At 43.1% G+C, this 13,894-nt stretch overlaps 1 protein-coding gene across 11 annotated transcripts in view; it reads left to right on the forward strand.

Annotated features, from left to right (window-relative positions):
- The window catches only part of PCED1B (PC-esterase domain containing 1B), a 69,372-nt gene that overhangs the window by 35,590 nt on the left and 19,888 nt on the right, over window positions 1-13,894 (forward strand). For 6 of the 11 annotated variants that reach the window (XM_034645675.1, XM_019802807.2, XM_034645674.1 and 3 more), the window contains 2 exons: window positions 6,237-6,332; window positions 7,399-9,108. The exons of 2 other annotated variants lie outside the window; for them this stretch is intronic. The gene's annotated coding sequence lies outside the window, so the exon portion shown is untranslated. Of the gene's footprint in view, window positions 1-6,236; window positions 6,333-7,398; window positions 9,109-13,894 lie in introns of those variants that run through there. 3 more of the 11 variants (XM_034645681.1, XM_034645678.1, XM_034645683.1) reach the window with 1 other exon arrangement.

The raw sequence follows: 13,894 nt of genomic DNA on the forward strand, positions 1-13,894 counted from the left end.
TACACAGTAATACCGATTTTAGTTCAGCCAGATTTATAGATGTTTGCTGATTCCTGCAGCATCTAGAAGCACTCAGACATAAATACTTAATGAGCCCTGTGTAGGAGCAAGGCACTTTGGCTCTATGCAAGGGACACTTTTATATTAAATCCTAGTTGGTCCTAGTTAAGATCTTGTAAAGAGAGTTAGACACTACCCATAGGGTGTTTATTACATTGTTCAAATATCCAGCATACAGTTGTGATTCCTAAATGAGTGAACTCAAACTTTCTGTGATTCAATCTTTCTGTACAGCAATTTCACCCTTTTCAATGTTGTGGTACCTTCTATTTTGACAGTACCTTTGCACATAAGAGCAGCTCAATAAATATTTGTGGATGGCAGACTGACTGGGTGTAGGTATACAAAAGGGAGCTTCCCACCTCATCTTCCCCTGGCCCGCATTTGACTGCCCCATCATGGGGCTTCTTACCATTTTCTTCTAATGAACTCTCAGTAGATATCAAAGAAACGGGCCCAAACTCACCCCAAATCCATGGTTATAGCTTTGACCAGATTGACTATTACTCTTTAAATGCGTGAGCACAAAACAGTTAAACAGTAGAACCCACGGAGACAGGAAGCAGACAATTTTAACCATAGCTGCTGCTACTAAAGGGGGATGGGTGGGTTGGGCTTTACTGTGCAGGATAGGAAGCACCCAGAGAGAAGAAGGAAGGGTATGGACTTGTATCGAGTGCAAACTCTTGTCGAGCACCATGCCAGCTGCTTGCTTGAACCATGCTTGGGTCTCATAGCCGTCCTGAGCCAATGGCATTTCAAGGTAGAAAGGATGGGTCTCAGAAGTAGTTAAGTAACTTGCCCAAAGTCCCACAACTCACCTTTGGTAGATTCTGGACTGTGGCTCAGACCAGTGTGCTTGGAAGACCAGGCCTTTATCATTCTGCTCAGCTGTGTCCATCCCACCTCTGTAATGAGGGGACACCTGCGTGGCAAGCTGATCATTTGAGGTGGGCTCTCTCGATTTTAAGAGTAAGACACAGGTCACCAAGGTAATGAAGAATGTGCTGTATGTATTTTTTTGGAAATGAGGAAACAGTGATCTCAGCCACGTGGCCAAGTCCCGGGGAACCCAGGCAAAGCAGAAGAATTGGGTTTCAGGAAGCATAGGAAGAATATCAGAATTAGGTTCAAGAAGAATGGGAGGAGAATGTCGTGCAGATGCCAAGACCCCTGTGGGAGCTCACGCGGTGGGATTGCTGGGTCTTCTTCGAGGCCCCACCATGAATGGGGTTTGCTTCTCTGAGCTTCTGTTTCTCTTTCATTGTCAACTGGTTTCCCCACCTTGTCCCCACCATCCTCTCATACAGTATCTGCGGGCCCATTGATTCTGTCTCCTCACCATTGCAATGTGCTCATGACTTCTCCTGCCCTCTTTCTGCTGCATATTCCGTACAAACTCTCACTGCAAACTGCCTTGTCCTCTCCAAGGTTCTCAATTATAACTCCTGAGAGATATTAGATGACTGGAGCCAGTTTCACCTTGTTTGGAAAGGCTTTTCCTGTCAGTATATCTCCCGGGCTGTTACCAGCCTATCGATTTTGACTGCCCCTGCGTTAGGGACCCAGCTGGGTGTAGTGACCCCAGGAGACCTCAGGAACACCTCGCTCCTTCAAGGAGTGATGGGGGGCTTGCGGGCAGGGTGACTGAAACGTTGGCAGTGACTGACAAGAGTCAAAATTGATCTCCCGTCAGTAGCAGGTCAGCCGTGGGAGGGGGAGATGATGACCCGCAATGACTCAAGATGGTAGCTGAGCAGGGGGTGGGGGGCCAGAGGCGGCCCTAGGAAGAGATGGAAAGACATCCAGCTGAGAATTGAAAGTTCTTGGGAAATGAGCTGCAGACCAGGAGTCATCAATAAGACATCCGCTGGGAACAGCCGGCTTCTCACAAAGGAATCACCAGAGACCTGCGGGAACACTTCTTTTCTTTCTTCTGCTTGTGAATTTCAGGAAAATGTGTACAATCTTACTGAGGGCAGAGATTTTCTTACTTCCTTGGTATAGAATCTGAGAATATGACATTCATTGTGTATTTGTCTCTCTCAAACTTATATTTTGAAATTACTGTTTTTAAAAATAATTGACATCTTGTGTTCATGTCAGGTATAAACCATGACTTGATATTTATATATATTACAAAATGATCACTACAATAAATCTATTGAAAATCCATCATCATACATAGTTAGTTTTTTTCTCTTGCGCTGTGAGGACATTTAAGATTTACTCTCTTAACAACTTTTGAATATGCAGTTCAGTATTATTAACATAGTCACTAAAGTGTACATTATATCCCCGTGACTCACTTATTTTATAACTGGAAGTTTGTGCCTTTTGACCCGCTTAACTCAGTTTGCCCAACACCCACCCCTTACCACTGGCAATCACCAATCTGTTCTCCTTACCTATGAGCTTAGTTTGTTGTTGTTTTTGTTGCTGTTGTTAGAGTCCACATAGAAGTGAGATCATATGGTATCTGTCTTTTTCTGTCTTACTTATTTCACTTGGCATAATGCCCTCAAGGTCCATCCATGTTGTCACAAATGGCAAAATTTCTTTTATTTAATGGCCGAATAGTATTCCATTGTACGTACATACCGCAACTTGTTGACCCATTCATTCATCTGTGGACAATTAGGCTATTACCATATCTTGCCTATGGTAAATGATATTTCAATGACCATGGGTATGCCTATATCTTTTGAAGTTAGTGTTTTTGTTTTGCTGGGATTAATACTCCAATGTGGAATAGCTGGATGATATGGTAATTCTATTTTTAATTATTTGAGGAAACTCTATCCTGTTTTCCATAGTGGCTGCACCAGTTTGCATTCCCACCAACAGTGCATGAGGGTCCCCTTTCTCCGCATCCTCGCCAACACTTATTTCTTGTCTTTTTGATACTGGCTATTCCGACAGGTGTGAGGTGAAACCTCATTATGGTTTTGATTTGATTTTCCCTAATGATAAGTGATGTTGAGCGTCTTTTCGTGTGTTTGTTGGCCATCTGTTTTGTCTTCTTTGGAAAAATGTCTATTCAGATTCTGTGCCTATTTTTGGTTGGATTGTTTTTGGTTTGGTTTTGGTTTTGGCTTCTGCTACTGAGTTGTATGAGTTCTTTATGCATTTGGGATATTAACTACAGATCAGATATGACTTGTTAATTTTTTTCTCCCATTCAGTAGGTTGCCTTTTCATTTTGTGGATTGCTTCCTTTGCTATGCAGAAGCTTTTTAGTTTGATTTTTTTTCTTTTGTTGCCCTTGCTTTTGGAGTCAGATCTAAAAAATTATCACCAACACTGATGTCAAAGAGCTTTGTTCCTATGTTTTCTTCTAAGAGTTTTATTGTTTTGTGTCTTACATTCAGGTCTGTAATACATTTTGAGTTAATTTTTGTGTATGGTGTAAGATAGTAATCTAGTTTCATTCTTTTGCATGTGGCTGTTCAGTTTTCCTAATACCATTTATTTAATGAAGAGACTGTTCTTTCCCCACTGTATATTCTTGGCTTCTTTGTCATAAATTAATTGACCGTATATACATGGGTTTATTTCTGGACTCTGTTCTGTTCATTGATCTATGTGTGTGTTTTAAGTCCAATCCCATACTGTTTTGGTTATTATAGCTTTGTAACATAGTTTGAAATCAGGGAACATGAAACCTCCAGTTTTGTTCTTCTTTCTCAAGATTGCTTTGGCTATTTGGGGTCTTTTGTGGCCCCATTCAAATTTTAGGATTGTTTGTGCTATTTCTGTGAAAAATGCCATTGGAATTTTGATAGGGATTATACTGAATTTGCAGATGGCTTTGGGTAGTATGGACATTTTCATGGTATTAATTCTTCCAGTCCATGAGCGTGGAATATCTTTCCATTTATTTGTATCATCTTCAGTTTCTTTCATTAATGTCTTATGCTTCTCACTCTATAGGTTTTTTACTTTCTTCATTAAGTTTTTTCCTAGGTATTTTATTCTTTTGGTGCATTTGTAAATGGGATTTAAAAAAAAATATCTCTCTGCTAGTTATTAGCGTGTATAAATAAAACAGAGTTTTGTACGTTGCTTTTGTTTCCTGCAACCTTAAGTTCCGACAAGTTTTTGGAGGAGTCTTCAGAGAGCTCTGTAGCATCTGCAATAGTGACAGTTTTCTCTCTTCCTTTCCAATATGGATGCTTTTTATTTCTTTTTCTTGTTTAATTTTCTGGGAGAAATTATTTTATTATATGACTAACGTACAAAGGTATTCTCACTACGAAAAATTCAAACCGGGGCGCCTGGGTGGCTAAGTCAGTTAAGCATCTGTCTTCGGCTCAGGTAGTGATCTCAGGGTCTGGATCGAGTCCTGCATCGGGCTCCTTGCTCAGCAGGCAGCCAGCTTCTCCCTCTCCCTCTGCTGCTCCCCTTGCTTGTGCTCTCTCTCTGGGTTTCTCTCTCAAATAAATAAATAAAATCTTTAAAAAAAAAAAGAAAGAAAAGAACAAATTCAAACAGTACAGATAAAACCAAAGTCTGCCTTGACTCTGTTTTCCAAATTCTGCTTCTTACCCGGAGGGCATTCTGGGTAGCCTTCCAGATCTGTTTCTATGCATAGAAAGAGTTCCATTTGATTGTTTTGTATAAATAAACAGCCCTCGGCAGCACTCTGCGATCTAGAACCACTTAAACCAAAGCAGATGAGTGAGACTTCTCACACCTCAGAAATACCTGCATCCAATTTCCATACACAGATACTGTATGCCATTAAAGTCGAAGTAATTGAGCAGGTGATTCGAAGGCCAAAAAAATCATCTGGCTAAAGTGTAAAGAGGCACCAGCTGATGTCACCCCTTATTCTAGAAGCATTAGACACTATGGCTTGGCTCCTGCCTGGTTTGGTGCTGTGAGCTCTGTACATGTTTGCCTGATATATAGTTGTTTGTTTGTTTTTTTATGACTAAATACAAAAGGGCTGTCAATTCCCATATTCTATAGAATTTTTTGGAGAGTGAGGGGGTCAGAGGGTCTGACTTTGAGAAGGTATTTCTCAGAAGATAGTGGCTATTGTAGGGGTTCAGAGAAAGCATAGCCAGAGACAGCAGTAGCTTTTGGGGGGTCTGGGCTTGGTATTCTGACCAGCGCTATTCCCAACAGGGCAGAGAAGGAAACCATTTCCCTTTCTTCGACTTGGTGAAATTGTGGGTGTCCAGACTGCTGTCTGCTCCATCTCATAGGACCTTTTTAGACTGGAGAAAATTACCCCCACTGCCCACTGGGCTCTCTCAGGGGCCCATTTAGGTTGAGACATGAATGATGGAAAAGAACCAGTCGGGCTAAGATCTATATAGTACAATTGGAGAAAATAAGCAAGTCCACAAGAAGCAATTAGCAAGTAATGAAGAGCTCAGTGTGGGGGTGATGACCATGAAGGCATTAACAGTCAGGGAGGTGAAAGCTATATGTGGGGTAGGGGAGGAAAAACTTGTCCTCAATCCTCTTAGCGTCCCTGGCTGGGTCTGAAAGTTAAACTGACAACGACAAATTAACAGGAGAAATGCACACGAATTTATTCAGTGTAAGCTTTACATGACACGGGAGCCTTCATACGGAAATGAAGACCTGAGGGAGCAATTAGACTGCGGGCTTTTATGCCACGTTTGACGGAGAGTGGACAGTCATGGGGGAACCTGACAGGGCAAGGAGTATCCGGTAAGTGGAGCAAACTGGGGGAAACCTAGCGAGTCCTGTTCGTTAGGATTCTTCCTGGCGTCCCTTTGTCTTCGGAGATAAGCGTGGTCCTTTCCTCCAGGGAGTGGGTGTAGCAAGGGCACCTCTCATGTGAGGACTTTATGACCTGTTTTGGGGAAGAACGCGGAGATGGGGAGGAGGTCAGAGTGACCTTCCGGCTTCTGCCATGTTCTCAAACTCCTTCAGCTTAAAATACCCCATATGCTAAGGTGCTCTATTTTGAGGTATTTGCCTGTATCTGGTCTGGGTAGGATTTAGGGTGAAAGAAGAAGGAAAGGCAGACGACTTCACAGAGAAGGACAGTGGTGAGCCAATGTAGGGGAGGGAGTCATGGAACGTAAGGAACCACTCTCTGTCGGGGTCATGCAAGCACAGGGCCAGTACCTAAGCTTGGGTCCTTCCTTAAATTGTGTGTACTTCTTGCCTCTCCTGCCTCCCCCTCGGCCCAGGGCTATGGATGGGCATGACTCGACCTGGTCAGCAGAGAGCAAGGAGACCTCCTGGCTGAGAAGGAGAACTGCAGGTCTGGTTCCGTCACCTCAGAGGTGGGTTGCTCTGAGCGGGCTTGACACCACCAGCTAAGTCTCGGTGCTCTTCTACTGAAGGAAAACGATTTCAGGGAATCCCAGCATCAGACAAGGCCACTCTGTGATCATGATGGATCGAGATAAAAACAAGACCACTTCATAATCATGTCTGAACACGGACAAAACTTGAACCTTGTCCAAGTCACGATACCAAACATCTCTCCCAGCTAATATGGCGGACGGCTGCTTCTTTATCAATTACACCCCTAGTCTCCCCCTAGTCTGCCCTCCCTACACCTAACGTTTATAAAGATACCAATCAGAGAATGAGCCGACCTCCTGACGGCACCCAATCCAGAGCAGAGCCCTGCTTCCTTGAACACCCCCCAAATCAGCGAGCACAAGCCGACGTCCTGTAGGTCTTTTCTATCACCCCCACACCGAAACACCCACGGGTTGTGCAGGGGTGCTCCTCGTTGTCTTCGCTGGAGGGGACTGACATGGGTGAGAACATGTCCCACTGGGGTGTGGAGGGGAACAAGATCAAGTGATGGTAGGACCTGGTCAGTTTATGAGGTTGAGCATGTAGGAGGGCTCACCCTTGGAAGCTAGAGGCCATGGAGGGGAAACTTGCTGTCAGCCCTTTAGGAACTGAGACTGGTCCAAATGGAAACTGCGGTACTGGAAAGTTGATGTGGGCATGTACACAGTTCATGTGGGTGTGGGGTGGGCGGCCTGGGCTAGGGGCTATTTTTCACAGATGGGAAAACTGAGGTAACAGCTAAGTGACTTCTCAAAATTTGCATATGGACTAAAAGAGGGCTTCTGAGACTCTTGTTTTTAACATTAGCAGTAGCTCCTCCTGGCCCCATCTCACTCGCGGCTTAACCACACGTAATATTACTAAAAAATGAAACTGTTTCTTGGCTTTTTAAAAAGGTCATTTAATATGGAAATGCCTTTGAGAAATTTAATAAATAAAACAATTCCCTCTGTACCCATGAGCTTAATTTTATGATACATTAAGCCAGCAGAGAAGGGAGCATCTCAGCTAACGGCTCCATGCTTGGTTTTGTTTTCCCAGAAACATGAACTTCTCTGTCTCTCGTGACTCTCCAAAGCTCCACTGACAAAACTTCAGGGCTTCGTTTGAACCCTCGTGTTGCCTTTCTGCTGGTGCCCTCCTCCACAGGCCGCGTTGACACCCTGAGAGGTCTAGAGCAAGGGGAAAGCTAAGACAACCTGACCGCTGGTAGAAATGCATTCCAGTGGGGCGCCTGGATGGCTCAGTCGTTAAGCATCTGCCTTCGGTTCAGCACCTGATCCCGGGGTTCTGGGATCGAGCCCCACATCGGGCTCCTTCACTGGGAGACTGCTTCTTCCTCTCCCACTCCCCCTGCTTGTGTTCCCTCTCTCGCTGGCTGTCTCTATCTCTGTCAAATAAATAAAATCTTTAAAAATGATTCTATCCATTCCAATGAATAGAATTGTTCCATATTGGACTTTTCAGCTTGAGTTTCCAAAAAGAGGCCTGATTTCAAAGTAAAACAGATATTCCAGGATTAAGCCACAGAGACAGACTTCTCAGTCTTGGAAAAGACAAGACATGGGCCTATGTCTCAGGCTCTGGCGAAGGAACTTCTCATTTCCTTTCCCTGTAAGTCTGTGTGGTGCCATATCTCCCACCTGCCTTGGGTTATTCACATGCCCTTCCAGGCAGCCAAATCCAAGAGGGCAAGATGTGCCGTGGATATGCCTCTGTATTCTTCACAGCCAGCCGAGTGCCTGTCCCTGAGGAAGTTCTTGGTCATTGACTGACATTGTGTTTGAAATTCTCTGAAGAAAGATTTCAAAAATAGTTGGCTTTCTCTGATGGGAGTTTTGCTAGCTGGGAAGGTGATGCTGGGTAACTTCTCAGCAGGGTTTGAATTTTGAGTGCTAGGGAAAGAGCAGCCTGATTGGAAGAGGGGCACATTTCACTAGGATACACTCTGTTATCTTTGTTTTACATTTAAATGAAACATTTGGGGCTACATAAAATTTGGATGACACATTAAGGGCAATTTCCTCAGCGTGAGTCAAGTTGCTGATTAGAGATCTGAGGCCTCCTGGAGTATGCTGTTTGTGCTGCTGATTGGTTAAGGGCTGTTTCCCAATGCAGGGTGGGCTCATTTTCCCTTGGAGAACTGAAGAACAGGCCTTTCAGGCACAGCCAAAGTGAACTCTCTCTTCAAAAAGTGTGGTCCCCTGAGCTGAAGCTCTTGAGCTCTCTTCCTAACTACACAGGAAGCAAAGAAATGTCAGCTGCACTGTGGGGTGAAGAATTAACCACCCCCTGAAGAGGTCTGACCTTTGTTCCTGGCTGCTGGTGGGTAATCTCTGGTGTCATTCTCCTGAGGGCAGTGGAGAGCCTAACAATGTGATTTAGACTGGGGGGGGGCACCCCAGAAAGACCAAGAACATGACTTGGGGCTGAGGCTTTGGGTCTCCCAGTATCAGTGGCCTGGAGACCGAGGTCCACAGTGTGCTATCAGTCAGTCAGTCCATCATGCCTGTGTAATGGAACCCCAAGAAAAATCAAACACTGAGGATGAGGTGAGCTTCCCTGGTTGGCAAGACCCTGGGCAAATCGTCACACGTTGATGTCATACAACACGTCTCACCTCCCTGGGTGAAAGCTCACAGAAGCTCTGTATTTGGAACCCTCCTGGACTCTGCCCTATGTGTCTTTTCCTTTGGCTGACCTTTATCTCTATCTTCCCCCTGTAATAAAGCATAACTGTGGATATACCAACTTTCAGTGAGTCCTGTGAGTCTTTCTAGATAATACCAAGCCAGATGGTGATTTTGGGACCCCTTGAACTTACAGCTGGTGTCAGAAGTGAGGACAGTCTTGGGCACTGTGCCCTCCACCTTTGCAACTGGCCCTAAAGCTCTTACATGCACCCTCTCAGTAAAACCAGACCCCAGGCTGAGGGAATAAGGAATTAGTTTGCTCTCAGGGAAGAATCCATACTGAGATTGGGAGTAGCCCAGTTTAGAGTGTTGGTGGTAGAGGATAAGGGAAAATGTGCTCCATAGCCCCCTGCAAACCTGACAAGAATCTATCAACAGTAGGTTTACCGGCTAACTAGAAATATTAAGGAAACACGATTAGATAGATTTTTAAGGCACCTGTGTATGTGGAAAGCACAGGGTAGAAGAAAGAGCAGTGAACTTGAAAACACCAGACCAAGTCTCTAGCTCAGGCTCAAATTCTAGAAACCTCTGTTAGTCTGTATAACTCAGTTTCCCAGGCTTCAGTTTTCCCATCAGTAAAGTGGGAATGACGGTCCCTGGCCTGATCACTTCAAAAGGTTATTCAAACGAACAAATAAAATAATGTGTGTTAAAAGTTTAGAAACCTGTGCGGGAGCCTGGGTGGTTCAGTTGGTTAAGTGTCTGACTCTTGATTTCGGCTCAGGTCATGATCCCCGGGTTGTGAGATTGAGCCCCACGTCGGGCTCCGTGCTCAGTGAGGAGTCTGCTTGAGATTCTCTTTCCCTCTGCCCCTCCCCATCCTCTCTCTCTAAAATAAGCAAATACATCTTTTTTTAAAAAGTTTAGAAACCTGTGATGCAATATTTATAGAAATAGACGACATTAATATTGTCCTACTCCCAGCCATCTCATAGATGAGACCAAGAAAGCAAAAGTGACAAATATTGCAAGTCAAAAAACTGGGACTCCATATCTCCTAACTTCCATGCTGGTGATTTTTTAATAAAACTTCTTTGTACAAGAGTATTCCCTTGTCCAGGGAGCAGGCTATCGGTGACCTCCACTGTTTAGAGTAAGCAGGGAAGTGTCGGAACACAGAACAGCTGTCAGGAACACCACTTTCCAGTGGGAGCCTCCAACCCTACAACCTGGAAGGTAATCTAAAAGTAAGCGTACCAATTTAACAGTTTATTATTTATCTTATTGAAAGCTCCAGAATAGGCGAGTACAGCAGCTAGAGCCTAGTAAGCAGATGTGAGAGAAACACCAGCAGTGGCAACAATTTGAAGCAGGGACGAAATAGCCCATGATTTGTTAATATTGCCCGCCTCCATAATGATGTGCCTGAGTCATTAAAAGAGGTATAAATGATTGCCCTAAAAGAAAGCAAAGAAAGGAAATAAAAAATGTAATTATTGAAAAGACAGAGATGAGGTTATCATTTTGTGTAGACGATGTCACTACATATAGAGAAAGCTTCAGAGAATCAACTGAAAAACTATTACAGTAATATATTCACCAACCTCAGTTTCCTCAAAGTTATTGTGAAGCTTAGCACTTGCACATGGCCTGGAACATGGGAGGTCCTGGGCAAGTGGCAGAGAATACCAAGCCTCATATACAAAAGTCTAGAGCTTTCCAGCACACCAGAACTTACTAATTAAAAATTATAATGGGAGAAAAAAAGGGATCACATTTGAAATAGCAGTAACAAGCCCCAAAGCAAAAATGCCAAGGAAGAAAAAGAAATCTGAGGCCCCTATATGAGGGAAATTATAAAATTACAGAGAGAGAAAAATGATTTCAATAAATGAAAAGATATGTTAAGATACCGAATGGCAGACAGAATATTGTAGTTTCCATGTGAACTTAAATACTTAGAATTATTCCAGGCAAAATCTCTAGTTTCCAAAATCTCAGAATTTCGTCTAGAGTCACAACAAGCAAGTACACTGAAGAATATTTGTGAAAGGAAATGGAGGGGAGAGATGGTCCTAACACACAGAGTACATTATGTAATGTAGGCGAGGAAAACCTTTCCTCTACACTCTTATGTTCCGTGCCTGGGTCTGAGAATTAAATTGCCGTAAGACAGGCGAGCAGGAGAAAAACATGCACATTTTATTTACTCTTTTTGTGTTCACATGGGAGTCTCAAGGAAAATGAAGATCCAAAGAAGCATTTAGGACTGAGAACTTACATACTCTTTAAACAAAGAAAACAATACATTTGTGGAGAAGTGACAAGACAGAGAGAGGTTTGGGCAGTTAGCAATGGGAAAATGACTAGGAAATATACAGGGAAAGCGAATGGAAGCTGAGGGTCCCTTTAGAAAGTTTGCTTGTACAGATCAATTTTGATGATGACTTCTAGTCTTCTGTGCTAAGAATGTTCCTCTCTAATTCAAAGAGATACATGCACCCCTGTGTTTATAGCAGCATTATTTACAAGAGCCAAACTATGGAAGCCGCCCAAGTGTCCATCGATAGAAGAACAGATAAGGAAGAGGTGGTGTACATACACAATGGAATATTATTCAGCCACAAAAAAGAATGAGATCTTGCCATTTGCAACAATGTGGATGGAACTAGAGTGTATTACGCTAAGTGAAATCAGCCAGTCAGAGAAAGTCAGTCACTCACAGATGTGGAATTTAAGAAACAAAATAAAAGAACAAAGGAAAAAAAGAGAGAGAGACAAGCCAAGAAACAGACTCTTAACTATAGAGAACAAACTGTTGGTTGCCTGAGGGGAGGTGGGTGGGGGGAATGGAGGAAATAGAGGATGGGGATGAAGGAGGGCACTTGTGATGAGCCCTGGGTGATGTATGGAAGGGTTGAATCACTATATCATTCTTCTGGAATTAATAACACTGTGTGTTAACTATACTGGAATTAATTGAATTTAAATATAAATAAATAAATAAATAAATAAATAAGCAAACATCTAATTGGACATGTCAGAAACTGAACTAGTCTTCTTCATCCCTCCTCTAGCCATACTCTTCTCATGTAGGTGGATAACAACCCACCCTTCCATTGGGAATCCTACCTTCAGCATGCATCCAAAGTCTGACTGCTTATTACCCCTTCCACTGTTGCACTGTGGTCCAACCACCATCACATCCCACCAGGATTACCACAATAGCCTCTTAACAGGTCACCCTGCCTCTACCTTTGTGTCCTACAGTTTATTTTCAGTAGAACAGCCCTAGTGATCCTGTCAAAACCCAAGTAGACCATGAACCTTCCAATGACTCCTACCTTATTCTTAGTGGATGTCAGAGTCCTTCCAATGCCACACAAGATCCCCCTTCCATCCCTGACCACTGTCTCACTTTGCTCTCTCTCCTCCAGCCATCGTGGACTCCATGCTGTTCCTTCAACCCTGCAGCCACCCTCTGGCCTCAGAGCCTCTACACTTGTTGTCTCCTTGACCTGGAATGTTCTTCCCCCCAAATATCTACATCGCTTACTCATTCCCTTCTGTTAAGCATCATCTTCAAATGCCATCTCTTCAGATGAGCTCTACTCTGATCACCTTGTTTATCGTTGCCAGAAGTCCCCACTTTCCAGCACCTGTTCTGGCACGACTGGCCTTCAGAGCCTGCTCTAGTTTCCCCACGGCCCTTACTACCTTCTACTCTATCATACAACATAGTCATTGATTTGGCGCGTTGTCTCCTTCCTCTGTAGTTAAGGGCAGGAAATGGTGTCCGCTTTGTTTTCTGATACACACCTACACCAGTGTTTCACATATTAAATGCTCCATATTTATCAAGTAAATGAATGAGATAAATGGGAACGAGAAATAGATGAGAAACTACTTTCTAGGCCCAGAAAAGATGAACAGGAATCATGAAGACGGGAAACCTACTTTCTTACTACCTACACAAAGTTGATCCCATGCAACAAAACTCAAAGATAGGCTATTACACATATATTTCACAAAACCCGCGGGCCTCTCCCGAAGTAAGAACTTTTTAAGTTTTAGAGTAAATGAGTGTTCATAATAAAAATTCAAAATTCAAGTTTTAAGTCACTTTTTCCAATTCTAGAAAAAGAGATTTGAGGTTGTTATATGCACTTTTGCTGAAGCCTGCCTACATGGCTTTATGTTTTCTCCATAGCACTGATGTAAGTGTGGATTTCCTTATGGGACTGTTACTCATTTTTAATTTCTCTCCATGCTTGTTTGTCAAAATTCCTATTAGCCCCTTGCTCCAAATTTTTATTTTCAGTACTATCTTAAGCAAGTGAAACCTAAAAAATTAGGAAAGACATTTTGAGCCATCACTGGAACTTAAAATTAGTTTTTTTAAAATGCACATGGAATTATCTTAATGATATTAAATGGCTTTGCTATAAATAATCTTCCAAGGATCTTATATAAAAAGCTTTTAGGTAATTAAGGCCAATTTTTGACATTGTTTTTCAATCAGAAGGGTTTGGATTGAAGCTGGGAACAGTCTAAGGAGACTGCTGGCTAATGTCCCTGTGTTCTGCCCAGTGCAGAGGGGGTGGGGGACACACCCCAGGAGCTGTCCCAGCCCCCCACCATCACTGTGCAGCTGAGAACACCATAACTAAGTTAAGCAAGTTCCAGGCTGAGTGGTAAAAACCATGATTTTGGTTTGATTGCCATAAAAGTTCGAGAGGGCAATTCTTTATTTCAACTATTCATTAACTGTTAGTGTTCATATCAAAAGCATAGGTAATTATGAGAAATAAGGTGCTAAATTCTGCTTTTCTAGAGAAGCTAACATTTAAAACTTCTGAAAACATTCATTTCATCTATACCCTTTTACTGTGAAATATACG

Source organism: Ailuropoda melanoleuca, chromosome 16, assembly GCF_002007445.2.
Source record: "Ailuropoda melanoleuca isolate Jingjing chromosome 16, ASM200744v2, whole genome shotgun sequence".
Classification (NCBI taxonomy): domain Eukaryota; kingdom Metazoa; phylum Chordata; class Mammalia; order Carnivora; family Ursidae; genus Ailuropoda; species Ailuropoda melanoleuca.